A 6,729-nucleotide genomic window follows, 5' to 3' on the forward strand; every position below is an offset into this window, starting at 1 on the left:
TTACAGTACCATGTAAACCTATGGAAAACCAAATCCGCACTGCACATGGTGCAGAAACGCTGCATTGTATTTTCCACAGCATGTCAATTCTTTGTGCGGATTCCACAGCGTTTTACACCTGCTCCTCAATAAGAATCCGCATGTGTAAAACTGCAGGTGAAATCCGCACAAAAACTGCAGGAATTCCGCGGTAAATCCTCAGGTAAAACACTGCGTTTTACCCGTGGATTTTGCAAAAACGGTGCGGAAAAGTCCACACACGAATCCGCAAAGTGGGCACATAGCCTTAAATGCTGTAAAAATTACATCCAAAAAAGAAATAATGGCCGAATTGCATTTTTTTCACCATTTCATCCCACTTGAAATTTTTTCCTGTTTTGCAGCACATTTTATGAAAAAATTAGCTTTTGGGCTTTAGGGAGAGGGTGAGGGAGAAAACAAAAAAGTGCAAAATCTATAAATTTCCTGGTCCTTAAAGTGTTAGTAGAGTAGCATGCCTTGGGACTTTGCTATTTGCATATTATGGCCAATCTGATTCACGTTGAATGATGTGACATCTCCACAAACTGCTGCAGCCATCAAATTGGTGGCTGCTACGTCATCCTCTCATGAGATAGATACTAGCTGCTGTAATCAATGCTGACAAAATTCATTTTGAAATGCATACTGGATATGACTTTTACTGCTACAGCTAGAAAGTCACTTTATGTTTAGATTTTATCGACTCACAGTCCCCTTGAGGATCAAGTAACTGGGACTAGAGTTGGGAAAATCACTTCTCAGAACTCCAGTCCATCAGCCAGGTAAGTAATCTGCGAATGCTGGATGGGAGGCCTGCAGATCTCCTTACATTTCAATAATCCCAGTTCTTCTTTTGATTAGCAACATTATCCTTGTGGTGTGATGCCCATACAATGACGTGTCAACCTGGATAATTGTAAGAATAGCCAGGAGGTTCAGAGATTCACAGGCTTCCGAGTCAATGGTCACAGATTACTGAACTGGCCGATGGACCTTACTCCTGTGAATCGATTCTCCCATTTCTAAGAGTCTTCGGATATAACACCCTTGTGGCTGTCTTAACCACAGATCAGGTTTTCAACATCTTATTTCAATATAGCCCAAAAACTCTGGACGGAATTAAGGTCAGGGGACTATATTTGATTTGCTCATCTCTAGCACACATCATTGTTCCATTCCGTACACCATGTCAATGCTCTCCCGACCATGCCCTACAAATAATTATTCTAGAATTCCATTCATCTAATCCAGGGACCTTGCACTTGCAAAAAGGCTCAGCAAAATACAGCATCCATCTGGGCGCATTGTATCTGTCAAATAGGTGTATGTATATGAACATTGCAGACGATAGTTATAATCCTGCTAAGGTTCCCTCTCCTGCAGTCTCAATGTTCCCAAAGAAAATGATTTATTTGGACAAACTGAATTCTATTAGGAAATAAAAGTTCATAGCATGTAGTCCCGTCTGCTACCGTATACAGGAAGACCAACCGAAAATATATATACGCTTTGTAGGAAAACTTGTGTACTAATCTAGAATACAGATTAGGTGTAAGGGTTCACTGAGATTGCTTACATTGCCATAGAAATAAATGAAAAATAAATCTGCACAATATGAATTCTGAAGAATCAACTCTGTGCTATGCTGCTAAATGAAATTAACTGAACCTTAGCGTGCAGGTTTCACCCCTCGAAGGAAACAAACACAGTTTGCTCAGAATAACATTGGTATAAACGCTGAGTACATTAGATAACAACAAAGGAAACCTTGATGGATTATATGCTAGCGTTATGCAGAGAGATTTATAAAATATTAATGCTGAAGGTGTATAACCTCTACAAGAGTAGGGACAATTCTTCTCAAACACAGGATGAAAAAAATTACGGTACATTTGTAAGTTGTGTGATAGCCACAGACAATCTTTACGTGTCACCGCATTTGGCTAAATGTAATTGCAGACATTTCTAGATATAGAGCTGCAGACTGAAATCAACAAAGAAGAAGAGGTATTCAGAGTGAGGAAAATGTGCGGTTTGTCTGCGACTAGTGATCGGTGCTAGGGAGAATCACGTCTTAGGAGTCATAGACAAGGAATGTCTGGTAGCTAAAGCCATGCCCACAAGGCATGTCACGTGTCCATAAATTGATAAAATTGTGATTTGGCAAAAATGTGATTTTTTTTTTAATTTTCACACCAAATGTTATACAATTCTGTAAAGCACCTGGGAGTTCAATATGCTCACCACATACAGTACAGACCAAAAGTTTGGACACACCTTCTCATTTAAAGATTTTTCTGTATTTTCATGACTATGAAAATTGTACATTCACACTGAAGGCATCAAAACTATGAATTGACACATGTGGAATTATATACTTAACAAAAAAGTGTGAAACAACTGAAATTATGTCTTATATTCTAGGTTCTTCAAAGTAGCCACCTTTTGCTTTGATGACTGCTTTGCACACTTTTGGAATTCTCTTGATGTCATTTGTCTTATCTATTGCCTTCCTTCTCTCTATGCTGTGTTATATTATATATAAGTATGTGATTCTTCAGAATTTGCTTTAGTCTTTGCCGGATGAAGGGACCTGCGTAGTCTCGAAAGCTTGCAATTTGTTACCATTTTTCAGTTAGCCATTAAAAGGTATCAACCACTGAGGACTCTCACGTCTAAATAATTTTCTAACCCACTGAACATGGATATGAACATCCTGTACATAACTAAGCTTTGTAAGAACTTTAACATTCATAGTAGATATTATTGCGTTCTACAATTTGTTGGCATCTTGCACCAGAAAGTCAAATTCCCCATCGGATGGAGCAGCAGATAGTTACGTAGTTACATAGGTTGTGAAAAGACCTAGGTCCATCAGGTTCAACTTTTCTTTACCAATTATACATTTCTTTACACTAAATTATCTATAACCCACAATGCTATGTGTACTGAGGAAATCATTTAGCCCTTTCTAAAAGCTATTATTGTGACTGCCATTACTACCTCTTGTGGTCGAGCATTCCTCAGTCTGACTGATCTAATGGTAGAGAACCCTTTCCCATTTAGCTGCCAGAATCACCCTTCTTCCACTGGTAATGAGTGTCCCCTTCATCCTTAGTATGATCTTTGGAAGGAATAAGTCATGTGCCAGTCCTTTGTATTGACCACACATGTATTTATAAGTATAAATTAGAACTCTGAGATGTTTTTTTTCTTAGCTAAATGAGCTGTAAGAAGAACTGTCAAAGGTAAAGCGACAGGTCAAAACGTTACAAAGAATGCCTTAAAGCATCTCTTCAAAACCTGGGAGTCAACATCAACAAATGGGAGAAGCTTGCCCAGGACCATCCAGTTTGGCGAGGCAGGATCACCTCAGGAGCATGTGTAGCTGAAGATAGGAGAATCTTTGAGACAAAAAAAAACAAATCATGCGCAAGACACAAGCGGTATCTACTGTCCTGACCACATCAAGTTACTTATGTCATGTATGTGGATGAGCCTTCGGGGCTTGCATTTCTAATATCAGCCTAACAGGCATATTTACTAGATGAATAATCACAATCTAGTTTACCAGTTTGCAAGTTTTCCTCATATTTAGAACTAGAGAGACTAGTCTAAAATTTGGAATAATTTACAGTGGGTACGGAAAGTATTCAGACCCCTTTAAATTTTTCACTCTTTGTTTTATTGCAGCCATTTGGTAAATTCAAAAGATTTTTTTTTTCTCAATAATGTACACTCTGCACCCCATCTTGACTGAAAAAAAAAACTGAAGTGTAGAAATTTTTGCATATTTATTAAAAAAGAAAAACTGAAATATCACATGGTCATAAGTATTCAGACCCTTTGCTCAGACACTCATATTTAAGTCACATGCTGTTCATTTCCTTGTGATCCTCCTTAAGATGGTTTTACTCCTTCATTGGAGTCCAGCTGCGTTTAATTAAACTGATAGGACTTGATTTGGAAAGGCACACACCTGTCTATATAAAACCTCAGAGCTCACAGTGCATGTCAGACTAAATGAAAATCATGAGGTCAAAGGAACTGGTTAAGGAGCTCAGAGACAGAATTGTGGCAAGGCATAGATCTGGCCACAGTTACAAAAGAATTTCTGCAGTACTCAAGGTTCCTAAGAGCACAGTGGCCTCCATAATCCTTAAATAGAAGAAGTTTGGGACCACCAGAAGTCTTCCTAGACCTGGCTGTCCAGCCAAACTAAACAATCGTGGGAGAAAAGCCTTGGTGAGAGAGGTAAAGAAGAACCCCAAGATCACTGTGGCTGACCTTAAAAAAAAGATGCAGTAGGGAGATGGGAGAAAGTTCCACTAAGTCAACTGGTACAAGACATATGAAAGCCTGCATAGAGTTTGCTAAAAAAAACACATGAAAGACTCCCAGACTATAATAAATAATATTCTCTGGTCTGATGAGACGAAGATAGAACTTTTTCGTGATAATTCTAAGCGGTATGTGTGGAGAAAACCAGGCACTGCTCATCACCTGCCCAATACAATCCCAAAAGTGAAACATGGTGGTGGCATGCTATGGGGGTGTTTTTCAGCTGCAGGGACAGGATGACTGGTTGCCATTGAAGGAAACATGAAAGCAGCCAAGTACAGAGATATTCTGAATGAAAACCTCGTTCAGAGTGCTCTGGACCTCAGACTTTGCCGAAGGTTCACCTTCCAACAAGACAATGACCCTAAGCACACCGCTAAAATAACAAAGGAGTGGCTTCAGATCAACTCTGTGACTATTCTTGACTGACCCAGCCAGAGCCCTGACCTAAACCCAATTGAGTATCTCTGGAAACACCTAAAAATGGCTGTACACCAACATTCACCGTCCAATCAGACGGAACTGGAGAGGACCTGCAAGGAAGAATGGCAGAGGATCCCCAAATCCAGGTGTGAAAAACTTGTTGCATCATTCCCAAGAAGACAAATGGCTGTACTAGCTCAAAAAGGTGCTTCTACTCAATACTGAGCAAAGGATCTGAATACTTATGAGTATGTGTTATTTCAGTTTTTCTTTTTTAATAAATTTGCAAAAATGTCTACATTTCTGTTTTTTTCAGTCAAGATGGGGTGCAGAGTGTACATTAATGAGAGAAAAAAATAAAAAATTTTGAATTTACCAAATGGCTGCAATGAAACAAAGAGTGAAAAGTTTAAAGGGGTCTGAATACTTTCCGTACCCACTGTAACTCTTCGGGATTACTAAGTTGTTTTTTTGTTTTTTTCACTCCTGCCTTAATACAAGTTTTAATATCTCGGAAAAAAGAGGGATATTCTTTTTTCTTCTGAGCTAAGTGTTTAGTTTTGCAAAGGTCACATTCCCTATTTTTAGTTTTAGCCAAAGCTTTCCAAAAGCACTTCCATGCTAGGAGCAGCAATAGGGGTCTTCCCAAGGGTCACATCTAGGGGTTGAAAGTTTTTCCATTCCTAGAGTGCTGTGGTCAGCTCCTAAACAATCCATCTGTTGAGTATAGCGTCCAGATTCATACATCCCACTGTCAAGGAATGAAGATGCCTTCAACCGGAAGTGTATGTCATGTGACCTCGTGTCACTGTGTACCTTTTGTATACCATACACACGACCTCTAGTTACATGGTTCCAGACGGATGAAGGTAAATATGCATGAACCAGCATATTCCCTCCAATCCCCTGGCAACTACCCAGGCCAACAAGAGCTGCTTCATATGAGGACACCGAAGCAAAGACCTCTGGCTGAACCTACCTTCAGGTAAGTTAAAATATCACAAACTTTGGTTTCTCTTCAGATCGAATAAATCTTTCGCCTTTTACTAAAGATTTCCATGGAGAGGAACAATTATGAGTTTCATGTAATTTTTTGCTGCCCGGCGCTCGCTGGGCTTAATAAAAAAAATATCACAAACTTTAGACTTCACTCTGGAAGATGCTAAGGACTGTAGGCTTCCTTCCATGAACAGGAAATCACACTGAGGCTTTTGAATAGGTCCACCCTTTTATTTCTGCAGGTTTCCTGTCAGCTCACCAAGCAAAGAAACAAGCCCTCACACAGTTCTTTGGATAGAAAAATAAATCCTACAGTTCTCCAAAAGAAATGGCATCACAAACCTACATTTTTTCTTTGCTTTATTTATTAAAAAAAAAGAACCAAGGCAAGCAGTAAGCGTACAGACCTGAAGAATCATGGTTACAGGTCATTTTTTTTTACCATACAATGAATACTGTGAACACAAAAATACAATTGTGTTTACTCACTGTTGGTTTACATTGTACTGCGGGGAAGCGGTGCCACTTCAATTTTCGCCTCGGGAACCAAGAAAGCTAGAATCAGCCTTGTCTTTATCATCTATTAAATGTGGGTTTAATTGTTAAATATACATATATTGGACACAAGGATTTGAGATATGGCACTAGTCACTTTATACACTCTGGTCACCTTGTTAACATTGTAGCAATTACAATTCACACGTTTTCACTTTTCTTGTAAATTATCATGTTTATTATATTCTTTTATTAACTTGTACTGGTCATCATATCTGTGCTTACTGGTTTAATATAAATACAGTCATGGCCAAAAGTGTTGGCACCCTTGCAATTGTTCCAGAAAATAAAGATTTTCTAACAGAAAACTATTGCAATTACATATGTTTTGTTATACACCTTTATTTCCTTTGTGTGTATTGGAATAATACAAATAAAAAAAAAATAAAA

The 6,729-nt window shown here is 38.7% G+C and overlaps 1 non-coding gene across 1 annotated transcript; it reads left to right on the top strand.

Annotated features, from left to right (window-relative positions):
• Nucleotides 1-5,787: 5,787 nt before the first annotated feature.
• LOC138673356 (U5 spliceosomal RNA) lies at nucleotides 5,788-5,902 on the top strand. Its single transcript, XR_011319988.1, has one exon. It is a non-coding gene; the product is annotated as a U5 spliceosomal RNA (small nuclear RNA).
• Nucleotides 5,903-6,729: the final 827 nt, after the last annotated feature.

Source organism: Ranitomeya imitator, chromosome 3 (genome assembly GCF_032444005.1).
Source record: "Ranitomeya imitator isolate aRanImi1 chromosome 3, aRanImi1.pri, whole genome shotgun sequence".
Classification (NCBI taxonomy): Eukaryota; Metazoa; Chordata; class Amphibia; order Anura; family Dendrobatidae; genus Ranitomeya; species Ranitomeya imitator.